Raw genomic sequence first — 20,114 nt, 5'->3', positions numbered from 1 at the left:
CGACGACGGAAAAAAGGTTTGCGGTTGACATTGGTACGCTGATTATCATTCCAACGGTAGACATTGTTGTTGTCATAGTCCAAGTCTACCTTAGCTTTCTTTTCGGCTTTAAATTTAATCAGATCTCTCTTATAGACCTGTAACTGGTTGTTTAATTTTTCGTACCAATTATTAGCAGTGTCTGTTTCCAAAGCTACCTTATGAATGGCCTCAAAAGCTGTGATTTTCTCTTTGATAAGATTCATCTCTTTAGTACTCTGTTCTATGATCAGAAGCATTAGATCCATGGAGCATCTATTCATGATTCCGACCCATTTTCTACAAAAGATTGGGTCAAGCCTCCCTATGGTGGGAGAATTGGTCATCCTCAGGCCCCGTGGAATCTTTTTGGATCTATAATACTCACTTAGCGACAGGCAATGATAGAGATAATCCGTCTCTTTCCGTTTGTATTTGAGTAGATTCCGGTACACACTCTCCATTGAGCATGCCTCCGCTTGATCTTCTAGTACTGCTTTGTACAGAATTTCCTCAGCCTCTGATTCAGAATACATATGCAGAACCCCCAATGGGCTCACTCGAGGCATAAAGCCACTGGTAGTCTCCTCGGTGATGTTAGCGGCTGTCATTTTAATAAGTGGCTGTTACTTAGTAGATCCAATTTGCATATGGTTGTTGCTTGGCAATGTAAATTCAAAAGTGCAAGTGCAAACATAAAATCACCTTCAGCTGTAAATCACGGCTTTTGGCTCCAAAAAGACACCTGGATGCGGTATCCACTAGATAATGAATGCCTGGAAAATTACTATAACAAAAGAGCTGGGGAGCCTTGTAAATTAGTCCCACCGAGCTGCCACTGGTGAGACTGAGAGATAAAAACAGAAAGTACCGGCTCTCCCATCAGCTGTACACCCGCGCCGGGTGCCCGCAAGATAAAGTTCAATAGATACAAATGGATGTGCGGCACTCCAGACGACTTGAAATAACGAGACTCAGGCAGTAAATGAAAGCAACGTTTCAATGTTTAACACATCGTCTTCAGGCTTAACAAACACACATAAAAAGACACTCACCTAAATAGTGATCTCACCCCTGTGACTGGCGCCATTGATCCGAGGGCGGGATTGCAGCCCGCTCAGGTGCGCGAACGCAAGCGTCACTGACATCATCATAGTGCTCCCATCACCAAGGCAACATGACAACAAGCATAAGCTACATAGAAAAACATGTATCATAACATAAGCCTACTTACAATTAGCAATTACACAGGTACAGGCCTATCATAACTAGTCATCGTACTGATGGCCCAAGTTTTAAATTCATGTGTTAAAACCTATCTAGGTGCATATAATACATATCTATAACTACATTATGCATAGTGTTAAATGGCAGACTCGTAACTAGATACCCCAGGGTCCTAAACCAAACAGCTCAAACCCAGATGTTCATTTAGTCCACGAGGTGCCATGGTATCTAGCCGCTGGATCCATTGGACCTCTAGTTGCAATAATTTTAACCCTCTATTCCCCCCTCGAAGAGAGGGCTGAACCTGATCGATCATCCTGTACTTCAAGGAGGTCAATGTATGTCGGGCTTTGGCAAAATGCCGAGCCACAGGCTGATCGCTTTTACCAGAAGTTATGGCAGCTTTAATGGCTGACCTGTGGGCTGTCATACGCTCCTTAACTGCCCTCTCCGTTTTGCCTATGTATGACAGGCCACAGGGGCACAAAAGTTGATAAACGACAAACCTGGAACTACATGTCAAACGGTGTCTGATCTGGTACGTCCTACCAGTATGCGGATGCTGGAAGGTACTACCAGAAATCAGATACTGGCAAGTGGTACAGGTACACTTGTAACACCCTTTTCTACCCGCAAATGCCATGGTTTGTTGTGCTGGATCATAAATATCCGATTTCACTAATATATCCCGTAGGTTTCTGGGTCGTTGGTAACATGGCATTAGTTTAGTATGTGTAAGCGGCAAATCTGGATCCGATTGGATCAAGTGCCACAGAAGTGACACAGAAAAACAAGTTCTGAACAAAGGCTTGTCCTTTGCCCCTGTGTCTAAACCACAACCATTACAGTGGAAGGTTGAAAAATACAGGCTGAATAGAACTTTGAAGTTGAAAGAGTTTTTTGCTAAGCAATCCGCTGTACCTGCACCTGTTACACAAGAGCCGGCAGCATGGATACCAAATAAATTGAAAAAACTGTTACCGAAATCTACATTTGACCCACAATCAACAAATGCCTCTATCCGTACGTACATGCGGTTGGTGGAGCAGGAATGTGATCCATTGGTTAACAAGCCACCCCCTATTCGGGACAATCTTACTAGAGGCCAGAGAGAGGCATTGGCAAAGTTGGCAGCAAATAAAGATCTTGTATTTAGACCTGCGGACAAGGGGGGTGCCTTAGTTATCCAAAATCTTAAGGATTACAAAGAAGAGATTTCAGCTCAGCTTAGTGACAGTGAGACCTATTGTAGCCTAATAGGTGACCCTACGGGACAATTCACAAAGGATCTTACTGAATGTCTTAATTCTGCTGTTACAGCTGGTCAGATTTCCTCTGATGTAAAAGATGCCCTCATTCCTCAGCACCCTGTGGTGCCATTATTGTATACCACGCCCAAAATACACAAACGGTTGGATAAACCCCCTGGTCGACCAATAATATCGGCTAGGGGGTCGTTATTTCAACCGGTGTCTATTTTTTTAGATGAAATCTTCCAGCCATATATTCAAAAGATGCCCAGATATTTATTGGACACGAGTACGCTATTGAGACGTCTTGAGGCTCTACCATTGTTACCTATGGATACAGTGCTCTGCACTATTGACGTGCAGAGCCTGTATACAGTCATCCCTCATGAAGGGGGCTTAGCAGCAGTTGATGCATTTTTGCATTCCCTATCAGATTACGAGGGGCCAGACATCTCCCTGTGCCTTAGACTATTGGAGATGACCTTATTGAAAAATAACTTTTTGTATGACGGTAAATATTACCTGCAGCGTCGTGGGTGTGCGATGGGGTCCAGCGTGGCCCCGTCGTACTCCAATATCTATATGTTTGGGATAGAGGATGAAATATTTTTTATTAATGCAGAAATATCCAATAAGATCCTATTTTTTTGCAGGTATATAGATGACCTGTTGGTCATCTGGCAGGGTTCTAAAGAATCTTTGATTGCCATTATAGATGACCAAAATTCCAAAGAGCATCCTATTAAATTTACATATTCTATTGATTCTAATACCATTCAATTTTTGGATGTTCAACTGACTATAGATAAAGGTAAAATCACTACATCATTGTACTCTAAGCCCACTGACCGCAACAATTACCTTCACTTTTAAAGTAGTCATCCATTGCCTCTGAAACGGGGGCTACCTTATTCCCAATTCTTGCGGGCTAAACGGATCACTTCTGATCCAGAATTAGCTATACATCATATTGACAATATGTCCCAAAAATTTCTGGAGCGAGGGTATGACCCCCTGTTATTAAATCAGGCTAAAACTAAAGTTATGGCATTAGACCGCCAACAGCTATTAAATCATCATAAAGATAAGGATAATGACAGCATTCTACCCTGGGTTAATGGTTTTCATTCAGCCAGCAATTCCATTAAGAGGTCAGCTAAAAAACATTGGCACTTGATCCAATCGGATCCAGATTTGCCGCTTACACATACTAAACTAATGCCATGTTACCAACGACCCAGAAACCTACGGGATATATTAGTGAAATCGGATATTTATGATCCAGCACAACAAACCATGGCATTTGCGGGTAGAAAAGGGTGTTACAAGTGTACCTGTACCACTTGCCAGTATCTGATTTCTGGTAGTACCTTCCAGCATCCGCATACTGGTAGGACGTACCAGATCAGACACCGTTTGACATGTAGTTCCAGGTTTGTCGTTTATCAACTTTTGTGCCCCTGTGGCCTGTCATAAATAGGCAAAACGGAGAGGGCATTTAAGGAGCGTATGACAGCCCACAGGTCAGCCATTAAAGCTGCCATAACTTCTGGTAAAAGCGATCAGCCTGTGGCTCGGCATTTTGCCAAAGCCCGACATACATTGACCTCCTTGAAGTACAGGATGATCGATCAGGTTCAGCCCTCTCTTCGAGGGGGGAATAGAGGGTTAAAATTATTGCAACTAGAGGTCCAATGGATCCAGCGGCTAGATACCATGGCACCTCGTGGACTAAATGAACATCTGGGTTTGAGCTGTTTGGTTTAGGACCCTGGGGTATCTAGTACGAGTCTGCCATTTAATACTATGCATTATGTAGTTATAGATATGTATTATATGCACCTAGATAGGTTTTAACACATGAATTCAAAACTTGGGCCATCAGTACGATGACTAGTTATGATAGGCCTGTACCTGTGTAATTGCTAATTGTAAGTAGGCTTATGTTATGATACATGTTTTTCTATGTAGCTTATGCTTGTTGTCATGTTGCCTTGGTGATGGGAGCACTATGATGATGTCAGTGACGCTTGCGTTCGCGCACCTGAGCGGGCTGCAATCCCGCCCTCGGATCAATGGCGCCAGTCACAGGGGTGAGATCACTATTTAGGTGAGTGTCTTTTTATGTGTGTTTGTTAAGCCTGAAGACGATGTGTTAAACATTGAAACGTTGCTTTCATTTACTGCCTGAGTCTCGTTATTTCAAGTCGTCTGGAGTGCCGCACATCCATTTGTATCTATTGAACTTTATCTTGCGGGCACCCGGCGCGGGTGTACAGCTGATGGGAGAGCCGGTACTTTCTGTTTTTATATATATATATATATATATATAGTATATACACTAACATATTTATATATATATATATATATATATATACACACACATACACACACACACACACACACACACATATACACACACTGGATATTAATTTTATTTTATTTTTAACATGCCTACCTAGTACACTGTACAACCTGTCCACTCCACACAGCTCTGCCAGTGACAGAAACAGAAGATTCAAGTTCTAGGTGACAAACCACTGAACTACAGTATGTATAGAGTACCGTCCTCACAGTCTCTAGAGTCATTCCCATGCCAACATAACAGACAGTGGGCAAGAGAGTAACATACAGACTACAGTAAAAAAATAAATCTATCTTGCTCTAGTTCCAATGAACCGTTATACTGCCTTTAAAGATACAGGATGGAACAGATCGTGGGTACCGGTATGGCGTGCACTTTGTTCTGGTGAACCAGACACATATAAAAGTATACACATATATATAATAAGAACAAACAGAAGAAATTTGATAATACTGTTGCAACAAATAATAAAAGTTCACAGCACTACTAGCACAGCTAACTTATCAAATAAAGTGGCTTGGCTCCTGTGTTAGGACTGTTTGCAATTAAAATTGGATCCAACTGCTGGGAGCAATAGTTCACCTTTTACGTGATTACTGACTTGGTGGCTAGTAGTAGGGACCCTTCCAATTTAAAGCTCTGGTCCTCCTCCGCACTTTCGGATCTTTCACCGTGGTGAGTTGCTCCTCTGGGCCACAATAGGTGTAAAGTCCAATGTCCAGAGTCACAGTTTTAAATGCCGAGCTCCTCCCCCAACATGTATTGCTGCATGTGTGCAGCTTTATCAAGGGATAAAGCTGCACACATGCAGCGCCGCAGCGGAACATGTTGGTGGAGGAGCTTGGCAACAAATTTCTTCATACAAAAATGCCCTGCAGTCTATGGTGGTCATTCCGAGTTGTTCGCTCATTGCCGTTTTTCGCAACGGAGCGATTAGGTGGAAAATGCGCATGCGCATGGTACGCAGCGCGCATGCATTAAGTAATTTAACACAAAACTTTGTAGATTTACACAAACTCTAGCAACGTTTTTTCATCGCTCGAGTGATCGTAGTGTGATTGACAGGAAGTGGGTGTTTCTGGGCGTTTTCAGGGAGTGTGCTAAAAAAACGCAGGCGTGCCAGGTAAAAACGCAGGAGTGGTTGGAGAAACGGGGGAGTGGCTGGCCAAACGCAGGGCGTGTTTGTGACGTCAAACCAGGAACTAAACGGACAGAGGTGATCGCAATCTAGGAGTAGGTCTGGAGCTACTCAGAAACTGCAAGGAATTATTTAGTAGCAGTTCTGCTAATCTTTCGTTCGCACTTCTGCTAAGCAAAGATATACTCCCAGAGGGCGGCGGCCTAGCGTGTGCAATGCTGCTAAAAGCACCTAGTGAGCGAACAACTCGGAATGAGGGCCTATGCAAGAAAATAAAAGGGAAGATCACACAATCAAAGGGTATACATGAAAAGGACATAGCAGAATTGTCAAACAGTGCGAACACAGAAAAGCATATAAGACTTAATGGAACAGGAGGGGACACTTGCAATTCAGTGAGGTCTTTAAGGGCAATACAGTCCAACCAAACAAGATAAGTTCCCTATGTGCAACGACTAATATAACTGCAACGTAGGCATAACACAGACCTCCGGACTTAGGGGGTCATTCCGAGTTGATCGCTCGCTAGCAACTTTTTGCAGCGCTGCGATCAGGTTAAAACTCGGAAAAACTGCGTATGCACCGCAATGCGCAGGTGCGTCGTACGGGTACAAAGAGGATCGGTGCAGGGCGATGGATTTAATGAAGGATCCATTTGCACAGCCGATCGCAAGATGACTGACAGAAAGAGGGCGTTTGTGGGTGTCAACTGACCGTTTTCTGGGAGTGTTTGGAAAAACGCAGGCGCGTCCAAGCGTTTGCAGGGCGGGTGTCTGACGTCAATTCCGGTCCTGGACAGGCTGAAGTGATCGCAGCGGCTGAGTAAGTCCAGCGCTACTCAGAGACTGCAACAAACTTTTTGGTGCCGACGGCTGCAAAAGCGTTTGCACACTTGCAAAGCGAAAAAACACTCCTCCATAGGCGGAGACTATCTGATCGCAGTGCTGCAAAACGTTGCTAGCGAGCGATCAACTCGGAATGACCCCCTTAGACTTTAATTAGCATGAGTGGAACTGGTGGAACACTGCATCCCAGCACAAACATTATATTCTCTTTTGTTAATGTGCTTGCAGTACAGAGTGTCCCACTTTATGTAAATCTAGGACTAGAGTTGGGACTATGTACCAGCTAGGCATCGTCCCATTTGCCAGAGGGCATAATACTTTACTGGGGTGTAGTATGGTATGCCGGCGGTCGGGCTCCCGGCGACCAGCATACCGGCGCCGGGAGCCCGACCGCCGGCATAACGACAGTGTGGCGAGCGCAAATGAGCCCCTTGCGGGCTCGCTGCGCTCGTCACACTGCGGGCACGGTGGTGCGCTACGCTCGCCACACTATTTTATTCTCCCTCCAGGGGGGTCGTGGACCCCCACAAGGGAGAATAAGTGTCGGTATGCCGGCTGTCGGGATCCCGGCGCCAGTATACTCTGCGCCGGGATCCCGACAGCCGGCATACTGAAGACCACCCACTTTACTGTGTTCCAAAGGGATGCGGTCACCATCCCGGCGGTTGAGATGCTGGTGGTCATGTGACCGTTACCAGAATCCCACCACCACTTGGAATCCCGGCGCCGGAACACAGACCTCCAACATCCCGAAGTTAAGTATCGGAGTGACGTTTAGGGTTAGGGCCTGGGAGGTTAGGCACTCGAGGAAGGAGGGGGGGGGGGCTTAGCCCTAACCGCCACTCCTACTGTCTTAGCCCTAGCTGCCATCTCCCAAATCTTTGCCCTAGCAGCCACCCCAGGTGGATTAGGGTTAGGGAAGGGGTAAAATAATTGCCCCCTCCGTTGTCCACATCTAATTGTCGAATTGCCGGTATAATGTATCACACCCGTTCCCAGGTACTGCTCGTACATCCGGCTGTGTCATAAATCCAGTATGCTATTACAGCAAATAAATAACGCCCATTTCCAGCAGCTGACAAGTGATAATTCGGAGCCCAATACCCCATTCTTGGGTCACATTTCTAACTGATTTACACGGCTCTGCCAGGCAGTAAATTAACTTTCTGCATCACAATGTAAATACATTTATTACCAACCTAATAATGACACAAAACCCATGCAGAAGCCGTTTCATTGAATCATGTATTAATGGCTTTGAAATAAAGAACGGTAGATTCTAAAGCTCAGATTCCGTTGTTTCGCACTGACAAGAGACTGTGGAAAGCGCAGGTTTCTGCGCAGCATGCACGATTGTCCCCATTCTCTCCCAACACTGCAATTATTTGTTCCTAGAATTCAGAATTCTCAGGCATATTAACGATCAGAGTAAAATGGCAAATAATCGTCATTTGTCCATTGTGTCAAAATATTCCTGTACAGAGGACATAATTCAGGCACATTGGTCGCTGTGCCAGCAGAGCTCACAATCTAATTTCATCAAACCCTGCCGCTACAAGGCAGAAATACTAATCCCTGTGCCATGTACCTATTTTATTGCACGTACAGTATCACTCTATGTTAGGATATTAGGACAGGGGAGCTTGCTGAACCATCTACAAGGCACATAAGTGTGTAGGACCCCCGTGTTGTTTCTGAGAGCTATGACGGGATCGAGTTCCACCAATGGGATGTAGTCAGGTGACCGGCGGTCAGCATACCGACACCGGCAGGTGACCCAGGGTTGTTCCCACTCCTGGGTGTCCACGACACCCACAGAGTGGGAATAGAACCTGTAGCTAGCGCAGCGTGCTACCGATCCCGCAAAGGGCTTCGTTGCACTCACCTCCCCAGCCAGCATCCTGGTGTCCAGGATCCTAGCGTCGGTATGCTGACCACTGGGATGCCGACCCCATCCCTCACCAACGACACAGTGGCGACTTCTTATCGACGCTGTTTGTATTAAACAAAAAGAGACTTGTTAAGACAGGAAGGTAACGGACAATATTGCCCCGAAGCATTAAAACTGGGCACACACTATACTATGCAAGTGTGATATGGGGTACTTTGGCCGCTGTATAGTGTATATGCCCAATGAGTCGTTCACAGCTGTTATTCATTGAATCATCCAATTGGATTTGTTACACGTCTAATGAGGTGTTTCCACTGCCAACACAGCGTTGTTACATGTGGCATGTAACGATACATCACACCGCCGCACAATGGCCCTCATTCCGAGTTGTTCGCTCGCTAGCTGCTTTTAGCAGCATTGCACACGCTAAGCTGCCGCCCTCTGGGAGTGAATCTTAGCATAGCAGAATTGCGAACGAAAGATTCGCAAAATTGCGAATAGAAATTTCTTAGCAGTTTCTGAGTAGCTCGACACTTACTCTGCCACTGCGATCAGTTCAGTCAGTTTCGTTCCTGGTTTGACGTCACAAACACACCCAGCGTTCGCCCAGACACTCCCCCGTTTCTCCAGCCACTCCCGCGTTTTTCCCAGAAACGGCAGCGTTTTTTCACACACACCCATAAAACGCCCAGTTTCCGCCCAGAAACACCCACTTCCTGTCAATCACAATACGATCACCAGAACGAAGAAAAATCCTCATTATGCCGTGAGTAAAATACCTAACTTTTGAGTAAAATAACTAAGCACATGCGCTCTGCGAACATTGCGCATGCGCAGTAAGCGACTAATCGCAATATAGAGAAAATCGTCAACGAGCGAACAACTCGGAATGAGGGCCAATGTGTTGTGTAGTGTGTACACTGTCATTCAGGTGTGTACCCAGCTTAAGAGCTAACTTCAACGGTCAGCACCACCTGTCAAACAATAAATGTTGTACATACAGATGGAGCCCTCCTCATCTATCTCTTTAATAAGATTAACTGAGCCAGGGCAGTCGGACATAGGGGGTCATCCCGAGTTGATTGTAGCTGTGCTAAAATTAGCATAGCTACGATCATGGTCCTAGACATGCGGGGGGACGCACAGCATGTCTGTACGCCCCTTCCCCCCCCCCCCCCCACGCACAAGTACCAAAGCATTGCACAGCGGTGATGCTTTTGTACTTGTTGAGCAACTCCCGGCCAGCATAGCTCCTGCGGCTGACCAGGAGTTGCTCGTCGCAGCAGCTGCATGTGACGTTACGCTGCGCCCCCCCCCCCCCCCCCCGCACAATCCGGCCACACCTGCGTTGGCCGTACCGCGACCCCAAAACGGCGGCCAAACGCAGCCGTGCCGCCCTCTCCAGCCCAGCGACCGCCTCTGCCTGTCAACCGCTGGCGCATGCGCAGTTCCGACTCAATCGCTGCGCTGCGAACAACTGCAGCGAGCGATCGGGTCGGAATGACCCCCTTAATCCCCTGCTGTAACGACTTAATCCCCTGCTGTATTGTTCTCTCTGTATTGTATTGCAGCTAAGAACAATAGATGAAAGGCTTATGCTAATAAACCTTGGTGCACCTAGGTGCAGCAGAGAAGCCAAGATAAGCGAGGCTCCATCTGTAGTTTTAAAAAAAATTCTGAAGAGATTTATAAAAAAAAAAAAAAAAAAAAAGCTTTTAAACACTTCAAAAAGAACTTTTCCAGTGATTATTTTCTGTCGGGGCCATTCTCAGATACGGCGTACTGTAACTACATTTTTTTTTAATGCCAAGTGAAATTAATCCTCTTAATATATTTAAGGGGTACTTCTATCCAAAGAGGAGCGTAGCATCTTAGCGGTAATTCCACATAATGGTAAATTAGCTTATGATGTTCAAAACTCCACACACAATCGTAATACAATAATAAAAGAAGCATAATCTTTACATGGATTATGCGTCGAATAAGAAATACACAACAACGCAGCAATTATAAAACAATCATTTTTACGGCAGTAATTTACAGGTTTGGGTTCACCGCCTCATTATATGGGTTCATGCTGCGCTTTACTAATTGTGCAATAGGCCCGAAAACAAAATAATAGACATTATTTCTGCATAATATAGAATGAGCAAGTGTGCAACGTGCGACAGTCCTTTATCGCCACAAGATGGTGGCTTTAGCGTTCATCTAGCTCCTAATTCATGACTGGTAATTCAGCAGTCATCTTACATAAAGTAAGCATGGTGCCGCCTGCTAGAGACAGGGGTGGTCATTCCGAGTTGATCGCTAGCTGCATTCGTACGCTGTGCCGCGATGAGTCAAAAAAAGGCACTTCCGCGCATGCAGCGCAATGTGCACGCGCGTCGCTCTATTACAAAGAACGATGTAGTTTCACACAAGGTCTAGCGAAGCTTTTCAGTCGCACTGCTGGCTGCAGAGTGATTGACAGGAAGAGGGCGTTTCTGGGTATCAACTGACCGTTTTCAGGGAGTGTTCAGAAAAACGCAGGCGTGCCAGAAAAAACGCAGGCGTGGCTGGGCGAAAGCATGGCGTGTTCGTGACGTCAAAACAGGAACTGAACAGTCTAAAGTGATCGCAAGCGCTAAGTAGGTCTGGAGCTACTCAGAAACGGCACAAAAAAAACTTTGCCGCCGCTCTGTGATCCCTTCGTTCGCACTTCTGCTAAGCTAATATACACTCCCAGTGGGCGGCGGCATAGCGTCTGCGCGGCTGCTAAAAACTGCTAGCGAGCGATCAACTCGGAATGACCACCAGGGTCCACTGCTTTGCGGATGCTGCTGGTGGCCCAGACAAGCTGTGGGATTCTACAGTCATGATGGGCAAACTGATACACTTAGATTAAGCTTCGTCATTAAATAAAAAAAAAAAAAAAGAATTTCCTCTGCAATGCTACATCAAAATGCCACGAAATGTCCCACATTCCACCCAGATGCCGACAGTTCCTTCACTTGCCGCAAAATAGCACTCAGACGTCTCAATTTCCAAATACCTTCAGACCCATGTGTTGTGTAAAGGGGTCACGCAATGCGCTGCACCACCTCCAGCCTAAGAGCTACCTCCTGTCCTCTGCTCTTTGGGGGGAATTCAATTGTTTTTTTTGTGTGCCTGATCTCGTCTAAAGTGACTTGGGGATATTCAATAGTTTGTGCCAAGGTGTGCCCGTCATATCTGCTCGCACCTGGCTACGTGACCATTCCTTGTTTCTTATGTCACACCCAAACACAGCTAAACCCATACAAACTGATGCACTGTGTCAACTTTTTGCTGATTTCTGCTTGCTGCCTAATGTAGGTGCGAACCAATATGATGGACACCCGTCTGCAAAAAAAACTGAAGTGCTCGAGTCACTGCAGACGGGAGCTGCGGTAGCGCAAAACAATTGAATTCCCCCCTTCTATAGCAATGCACCCCAGAGTTGCCCTGGTCTAAATAAGGGGGGGGGGGCGTATTTTTAACCATGGCATCTGCACTCTGTGGGGAAAAAAAGCTTGCAGAGTTATTAAAAAGGCAGATCACAACGAACAGAACAAGTATGCTAAACTATATACTAGCTGCAAAGGTCAATGGGGGTAATTCCAAGTTGATCGCAGCAGGACATTTTTTAGCAGTTGGGCAAAACCATGTGCACTGCAGGGGGGGCAGATATAACATGTGCAGAGAGAGTTAGATTTGGGTGTGGTGAGTTCAATCTGCAATCTAAAATGCAGTGTAAATATAAAGCAGCCAGTATTTACCCTGCACAGAAACAAAATAACCCACCCAAATCTAATTCTCTCTGCACATGTTATATCTGCTCCCCCTGCAGTGCGCATGGTTTTGCCCAACTGCTAAAAAATTTCCTGCTGCGATCAACTTGGAATTACCCCCAATGACCAATATAGATGCAATGCAGTCGTTTCCAATATGTGCAGAGACGGCGCCATAGAACCCCAGTAAGTGTTTGTTCCAGTTGACAAAAAAAAAACCCAGACATAAACCATTTAATTTACTGTGATTAGCTTTGTACCAGATAACGAGTTACAATATAGCCGGAGCACAATTCCGTCACTGTTGTGGCGCCGACGTGTCTGCAGTATGCCAGTTCTGGGTTTACCGAATAACATGGAGATGAGAGGACAGTTTATATGAAATGACAATGCAGGAACACCCGCTATTTTGGAGGGATTCTGTGTCAATAAATGTGGTGTTTACAAGTCCTGCTGATCCCTCTCATCAGAAGACAAACGCTAATTATCCTCCAGCAGATCAATTGTGTAAATAATGGCAGCTGTATGAACCTTCTGTGTGCCCATATTCCGTACGGTAGCCATGTTTGTTCTGATGAGCACGGAGAGCGCTACTCAGCAAATGCAATAACATCACTGGCATGAGAAACAAATAAGAGCTTTAAAGAGTGAACAAAAACAAAATTACATTCTATGATATTACCGTCACCCTTTTATCATTTTTCTACAATGTCCTCCTATACCTTGGCCTCAGCCAAATCCTTCTATGGTAGAGCTGGGAGACATATTTTACACCTCTCAACACTTTGTAGGCTGAAAGAGGTACTTCTGCAGGCGCCAAAGGGCACTGCTGTCCAAAAAGGGGTGTGGTCTTGGCAAAAGGGGGTGTGGCTTCACAGGAATGCAGCAACCACGAGCCACGTCTCCCGCTTTCAGTCACTGTGGGGGCAAGCTCAGCACTCCAGGAGCTGCTGGCCTATCTCCTGTTCCTCCTTCCGGAGACTAGATGCGCAAAGGGGACTACCAACCCCCCAACACCACCACCGTGGGACACTGCAGCCTACGGGGTGGGACCGCACCTGAAAAACGGGACTGTCCTCTGAAAACAGCTTTGCAGACTTGCTTGTGCAGACATGTAGTGCGAGAAAGGATCTATTCATGTAAAGGGGCAGAACACAGTAGAAATGAACGACTGCAATACAAGCTTTTTGTGCCGTATGAGAGCCCCCCAGGAAACTGTCCTACACAGGTGTGAGGATCTTTCGCTGTCTCTATTGAGGGGAGGGTGCGGGGAGTTAACACTTCATAACAGAGCAGCACGGAATTGTCTGGTTAACACTGAACAATGTCATTTACCTTCGTGGTTCATATCTAAAAATTTCCATTTCTCATTTTCTTTAAAAGTAACTCGGGATACAATTTATACGCATTATCAGAAATTCCAGCTGTGCAAAATAATGGTGATATCACACAGCAATTTCTTAAATCCATTTTTTGAAACTCTGTAACATCAGGCAAATACTTTGCTGGGAAGGGATATAGGAATGGAAGAACTAGTGTTTTATCAGTCACTGAGCAGAGACCCCACCTCCATTATGGCAGCGAAGGCGGTCATACAGACAGGAAAGACAATCCATCGAATAATATCCAATATTCTAGACTAAACACTCTGTGGGGGGGGTATCAACTGATGTCGGATCCTTTCCGACGGAAAGGATCTGAAATTTCAGTATTCAACTAGCCGGATTTTTTTAAAGTCAAAAGTCTGATTTTTTTAAAAGTCAGATTGACATTGTCGGAAATGGGGCTAAAACCTGTCGGATTTGGCTAATCCGCCGATCCACGTGTTTTCCGACAAGTTGGAATTGCCAACCTGTCGGAAAAACGGCAGCCCAATTGAATAGGTCGGAAAACACTATCCGACCTAAAAAGGTCGGAAACTGCTGTCTTTCCGACAAGACGGCAGTTCCGACTTGAATTGAATACCCCCCTATGTGGGGAATTCAATTTACCGTGGCTAATTAATCCCAGGGGGGCAATTAAATTATTTCCGGAGTAAAGAGAAACCAAATCCTTTTTTTTGCGGCCACGATCACGGAAACACAGGGATATGGGCCAAGTTCTGTATCACTGTGCTTTCGCATTATATCGGGTAAATGTTCCTGCAAAAAAAAATGTGCTTTAATTGAATTGCTCGAAAAAAAAGATTGCGAACAAGCCCACTTTTTGGGAAGTAAAAAATTTACTGCCATCAACTGAATTCCCCCTATGGACGATATGCATCAAACCTTGGAGAAAGATAAAGTAGAGAGACTTAAATTGGAGAGAGATAAAGAATCAGCTCCTAGCTGCCATGTTACAGGCTGTGTTTGAAAAATGTCAGGAGCTGGTTGGTTGGGGCTTTATCACTCTCCACTTTATCTCTCTTCAAGGTTTGATGCATCTTCCCCTGAAGAGGTTATGGAAATGCTGGTTTGCTATATTTACGACACTCAGTGCAAGATGTACAAACAAAGAAGACAGGGTGACAGGAAATCAATGAGAGGTGACAGGTCCTCGTGGACATTGTACCTTGGGGTGAGATCAAAGACGGAGTCACCGGGAGACGATATGAAGGCCTAAATGTGGGGATTACGATTCCACGTCTGATACACCGGCCAGTCCTGTAATCTGGATTAGATCAGCAAAACACCGCTCTGAATCTGTAGGGGGAAGATCATTTCATAATATTGGTTGTGAAGCCATTTAGTCCATTATTTTAATTTGCAAACAGTTTCAGAACAAGGGTATGAATAAAACATGTCTACCGTTTGATCTTTGCAAGAAAAATGTTTTCAGACATAACCTTAATTATACCCCTCACAACAAGAAATGTTTTTGTAGATAAACAGACGGTTCAATCAGTTCAATCCTCATGAAAAGTAATTAGAGTCCATTGATAAGTAGGCTCAATTACTCCACCATGCAAAGTGCATTCACTTCTACTAATTCACTGTGCACCAGTCAGTCTGGGATTTGATTTACAGCCAGATGCGCCAGTATGGAGAATGGTGCAGCAGGACGGCATACGCAATGCAGCCTGTACATGTTTCATATCCTCTCTGATACAGCACTGACAGCCAGGGTTGGACTGGCCCACAGGGGTACCAGGGAAACCACCGGTAGGCCCCACTGCCTGAGTGCCCACTCCTTCCCCTAGGGATCAGGTTCCAGACTGTGCACTTGTATTATACATAGCAGATATGTTGCATTATGCTGCACAAGTCTATTGTGTATTTCAAGCCTCTGTGGAGGCTAGCCAAACCCCCTCTGTAGGCTGGCCACACCCCCAAGTATGGGCCCCTATAACAGCATTCCCCCGGTGGGCCCTTCATGGCCCAGTCCGACACTGCTGACAGCCATATATGGGACTGGAATTGATACATAGATTTTACGAAAATTCACAGGGTGTAGCCAAGTCGCAAAGTCCATGTTACCAAACAAGGCTATATGGCACAATTTGAGATTAAGGGGGGAATTAAATTGCCCACAGTAATGTACCGCTGCCTACACTGATCCACCAGGGCTATCCAATTAACCCCCGAAGGCAGCCTGAAAGCCGGAACTTATCATGATTTTTTTCTGGGACCTGCTGAAGTCCCAAAAATAAAATTTCCGATAAGTACCGTATTTTTGCGTTCGTAGCAGCAAAAACACTCAGGTCGTGAACTCATCACGGATCCTACGTGTTTTCGTCCAACGGGAAGGGGAAGGGGAGGGAGGGAGGGGAGTTACCCAAGTGCAGTGTTATGTGCAAAAATGTAAAGAAAAAGTTGAGTGCTGTAGGAAAATGATTCAAAGATAAAAGTGTATTCATCTACAGCTATTGCCTGTGGGAAGACTGCCAACTTCCAAAATGCTGATTAGATACAGAAACTGGTTAAATAAAATTAATTTAATAAACATTATCGTGAACAGAACGGATAAATAAAAATGTCAATTACTGAGTACAGTCAATAATAATAATTAGCGTCTAGCCATATATATGTATAGCGCCATCAATGTTATAAATAACATAATATTGAAGGGAGGTTCAATGTCGGATCAATAAATGGCAGAGTGAGATACCCTATATCCCGTGGAGGAAATAGTAATTAATATTTCTGTATAACAGCATCAGCCTCAGGCAAATCACAGATGTGGCCCGATGGTAGTAACAGCCTTGCACCGACAGAAACAGACTATAATCCGCCGTATGGGATCATCAGAACAGGGAGCACACAACCGGTAGCTGTAGCGCGAGCCGGCAGTGATCACAGGAGAGCCGGGCTGTGAAGTCGGCAGAATGAGTACGTTACGGTACCTGCTTTAGTATATCACTCTTATACAGAGGAACTGAGTAACCTCTGTCAGCAGAATGTGTAGTACTGGGGTCCAGTAAGCACACCAAAGAAGCATCGGAACAGGTCATTCCTCTTGGTAGATGCTAGAATCAAGTGGGCTAAGGGACCTTTTCCGTAAAGGGGAGGAGTTACCACGCAAGGTGGAGGAGCTAGGCCAGTGGGATAGTTCCTCTACTATCCACATCACCAACTATTACCTTTAGTAATTAGGTGGTGAGCGAAGCGGAGCGGAGCGAGCCACCGCGCCCGAAGCGTGGCGAGCGAAGCGAGCCCGCGAGGGTACTTTTCGGGTACCCTGTTCGCCCGTAGCTCCTCCCCCTGGTGACGTAGCTCCTCCCCTCAATACGTCACAAGGTCCCTTCAGCCCCTCCGATATAGAACCAACCCATTCCTCTTGGTCCCAAATATCAGTGCTGGTGAGGTGGTGGTAATGGTTTGCGTAGTGGATATCATTACTGCCTCACATCACAGAGGTCTCGGGTTCAATTGCCACCAAGGGGGATATTCAATTAGTGCCATTTTTTCGACCAATCAAAAAAATTGCACTTATCGTCCGTTTTTAGGTAGAATTTACATTCGACCTATTCAATGCCCGTGCCGTTTTTTCGACTGGTAAAAAAATCTGCATGTGTGAAAACCATGTGGATCGGCGAATTCGCCGTCGCTCCACGTGTTTTGATGAATTTGTGGATGATTGACAGTTTTGGGGTATGTTTCCGCCCATGCCGATTCGACAAAAAAAACCTGAAAAGGCATAGGCGAAAATGGATTCAAAATGGCTGTAAAAACCCGCTACTGAATACACTGTCGGAAAATTCGTCACTAATTGAATATCCCCCCTCCCCCCGCCACCTCAAGACTCCATCTGTACAGAGCTTGTATGTTATCCCCATGTTTGCATGAGTTTCCTCCTGGTACTCCGGTTTTCTATCACAAGCCAAAAACATACTGGTAGGTGAATTGGCATCTAAAATAAATATATCCTAGTATATAAACATATGCATCCATGTGTTTGTGTTGTGACAGAGAATATAGATTGTAAGCTCCACTGGGGCAGAGACTGATGTGAATGATCCACTATTCTCTGCAGTGTGCGGTGAAACATGCGCACGCTATATAAATAACTAGTAATAATCATAAAAGGTGCATGAACGAAGTCCGGTGATGCACGGATGGATGGTGCAGCCCGGAAATATAGACGATGCAGAGGCAAACGATTTCCTTGTATAACTTGATGCGTTTCTGTGTGTAACAGATTCCTCAAAAAGGAAGGAAGAAATTGTACAGTATGTTACACAGTGAAACGCGTAAAATTTTACAAGGAAAATCCTGACTGCAGTAAATTGTCTCTGCATCTTTATTTTATTTTTCTATTCACTGCATGTTTATTACATGAATATTCTGTAACCAGTTTCTGCATTGAATCCACGCTTCACCAATCATTGTTGCGAGTTTATGTGTCGTTTGTAAACCGTCAACCGTGAGCTTTACTAAAAGCAGAACTGCATATCAATCCCCATGTCTAAGCGGTTCTGGTATTCAAGGCTGACACCCATTAGGTCGACACTAGAAATAGGTCAACAAGGCCATTAGGTCGACATCAACAAGGTTGACATGAAAAAAGGTCGTCATTAGTTTTTTATATTTTTTTCTGTCTCGTTTTCTCCGTCAAGTGACCGGGAACTCCAATTAGTGCACCGCGTCCCCTTGCATGGCTCGCTTCGCTCGCCATGCTGCGGGCAAGGTGCCCTGAGCCGCTGTCGCTTCACTCGGCACAGGTTACCGTTCCCAATCGTAGTCCACGTGGATCGTAAAGCATGAAAAAGTCCCCAAAAAAATTAAATGTGAAAAACTCATGTCGACCTTATTGATGTCGACCTATTTATAGTGTCGCCCTATCCACTGTCGACCAATGGGTGTCAACCTAATGGGTGTCGACCTGTCGAAGTCGAAAATATTATAGGCACATGCATCACGTACAAACACCACACAGATGGCCTCCGTGCGGGTGCTTGTTCTGCCGTGCGTGCGCATACTCGCACGTTACGTATATTGGCTCACGAGGTCCTGCGTATTGCCGCGTGGTGTAAACAAATACAGTAGCATATGCATTCGCATGGAAAAGCCACAAAGACATATCTCATATTTAATCCACATAGCACATAATTTACACATAGTCTACATGCACTACACCAGCGAGTTACATTTGCTTCAAAGGTATAACAAAAGAGGGATTCGACTTTACAGGATATGAGGGGACAAAATTAGGTTAGGAGGTGGTGTTTAGTATCCAGCTGTACAGTATTTCAAGGGCAATATTCCGGTAGCAGTTTGCAGAAGATAGCACGCTCCTGCACATATCCATGCGCAGGAGCAGAATATTAATATTACACTGTATTTACGGTACTCTTGATATTCAGCGGGAACCCAGTGGAGAACATCTGCAAGTGCACCTGGACCAGGCATCGCCCACCTATTCAAACCAACCTATGACCCCTCCTGTACTGTAAATGACCAGCCCCTTGACCTATAGGTGAAGGGATTACAGTTTCTATTGTTTCATGATTTGGACTAATGTATAAAAGCAAAGCCTCCTGGCCGGTCAGACATTCTCTGAAGGTCATCTATCCAGACTGACTGAGGACCGGGACCGGGTGGCGCTGGCGAACAAACGTATGTATCCATTGATTGTAGCCTTTTCTCTTATGTGATTGTATTATTGTTGTAACCCCCTTTTGAGTAAATAGTTGTTGCTGGGTTGGACCTGCAACATTGCATATACAATTGGTGTCGCATTCCTTTCCTGTTAGGGGTTTTAAAGTGTATTCCGCCGCACGTGTAGCTACTTTGTGCTTACAGTGTGCCGGCGTGCTTACACAACGTGTACGTATTTGATAGGGGTTTTACACACACACGCTTAGCAGTCGCAGCGGCCTGAACAGTTGAACATTTAAAATGTTGCTTTTCTTCCTGAAAGTTAATCAGACTTAACAATTGGGAGCTCATCCGGTTCATCACACACTCGCAGACTTGCAGGCCATAAACAGACTTTGATCTACAACAAAGGGTGGAGACGCATGTTAAGTAATCTTGCATTGTGTTTGAAACCAGGTGGTGTTGTTAGATCACAGTCTGTTCTGTCTAGTCTTAGAGGTGCTGCTGTAACCCAGGGACAAACAGAAAAAAAGCTGTTTAAAATCTGTGTGTAAATTTTTTGGAGTGAAAAGCGTA

General features: G+C 45.3%; 1 protein-coding gene across 13 annotated transcripts in view; it reads right to left on the bottom strand.

Annotated features, from left to right (window-relative positions):
- Nucleotides 1-20,114, bottom strand: part of PTPRF (protein tyrosine phosphatase receptor type F) — a 1,358,330-nt gene that overhangs the window by 1,174,748 nt on the left and 163,468 nt on the right. For 12 of the 13 annotated variants that reach the window (XM_063939338.1, XM_063939337.1, XM_063939347.1 and 9 more), the window contains exon 2: nucleotides 15,073-15,203. The exons of the other annotated variant lie outside the window; for it this stretch is intronic. The gene's annotated coding sequence lies outside the window, so the exon portion shown is untranslated. The remainder of the gene's footprint in view (nucleotides 1-15,072; nucleotides 15,204-20,114) is intronic. 13 annotated transcript variants of the gene reach the window in all.

The sequence above is a fragment of the Pseudophryne corroboree genome, chromosome 9 (genome assembly GCF_028390025.1).
Source record: "Pseudophryne corroboree isolate aPseCor3 chromosome 9, aPseCor3.hap2, whole genome shotgun sequence".
Classification (NCBI taxonomy): Eukaryota; Metazoa; Chordata; class Amphibia; order Anura; family Myobatrachidae; genus Pseudophryne; species Pseudophryne corroboree.
The sequence above is the reverse complement of the archived record's forward strand: the minus strand, read 5'-3'. Positions and strand labels throughout refer to the sequence as shown.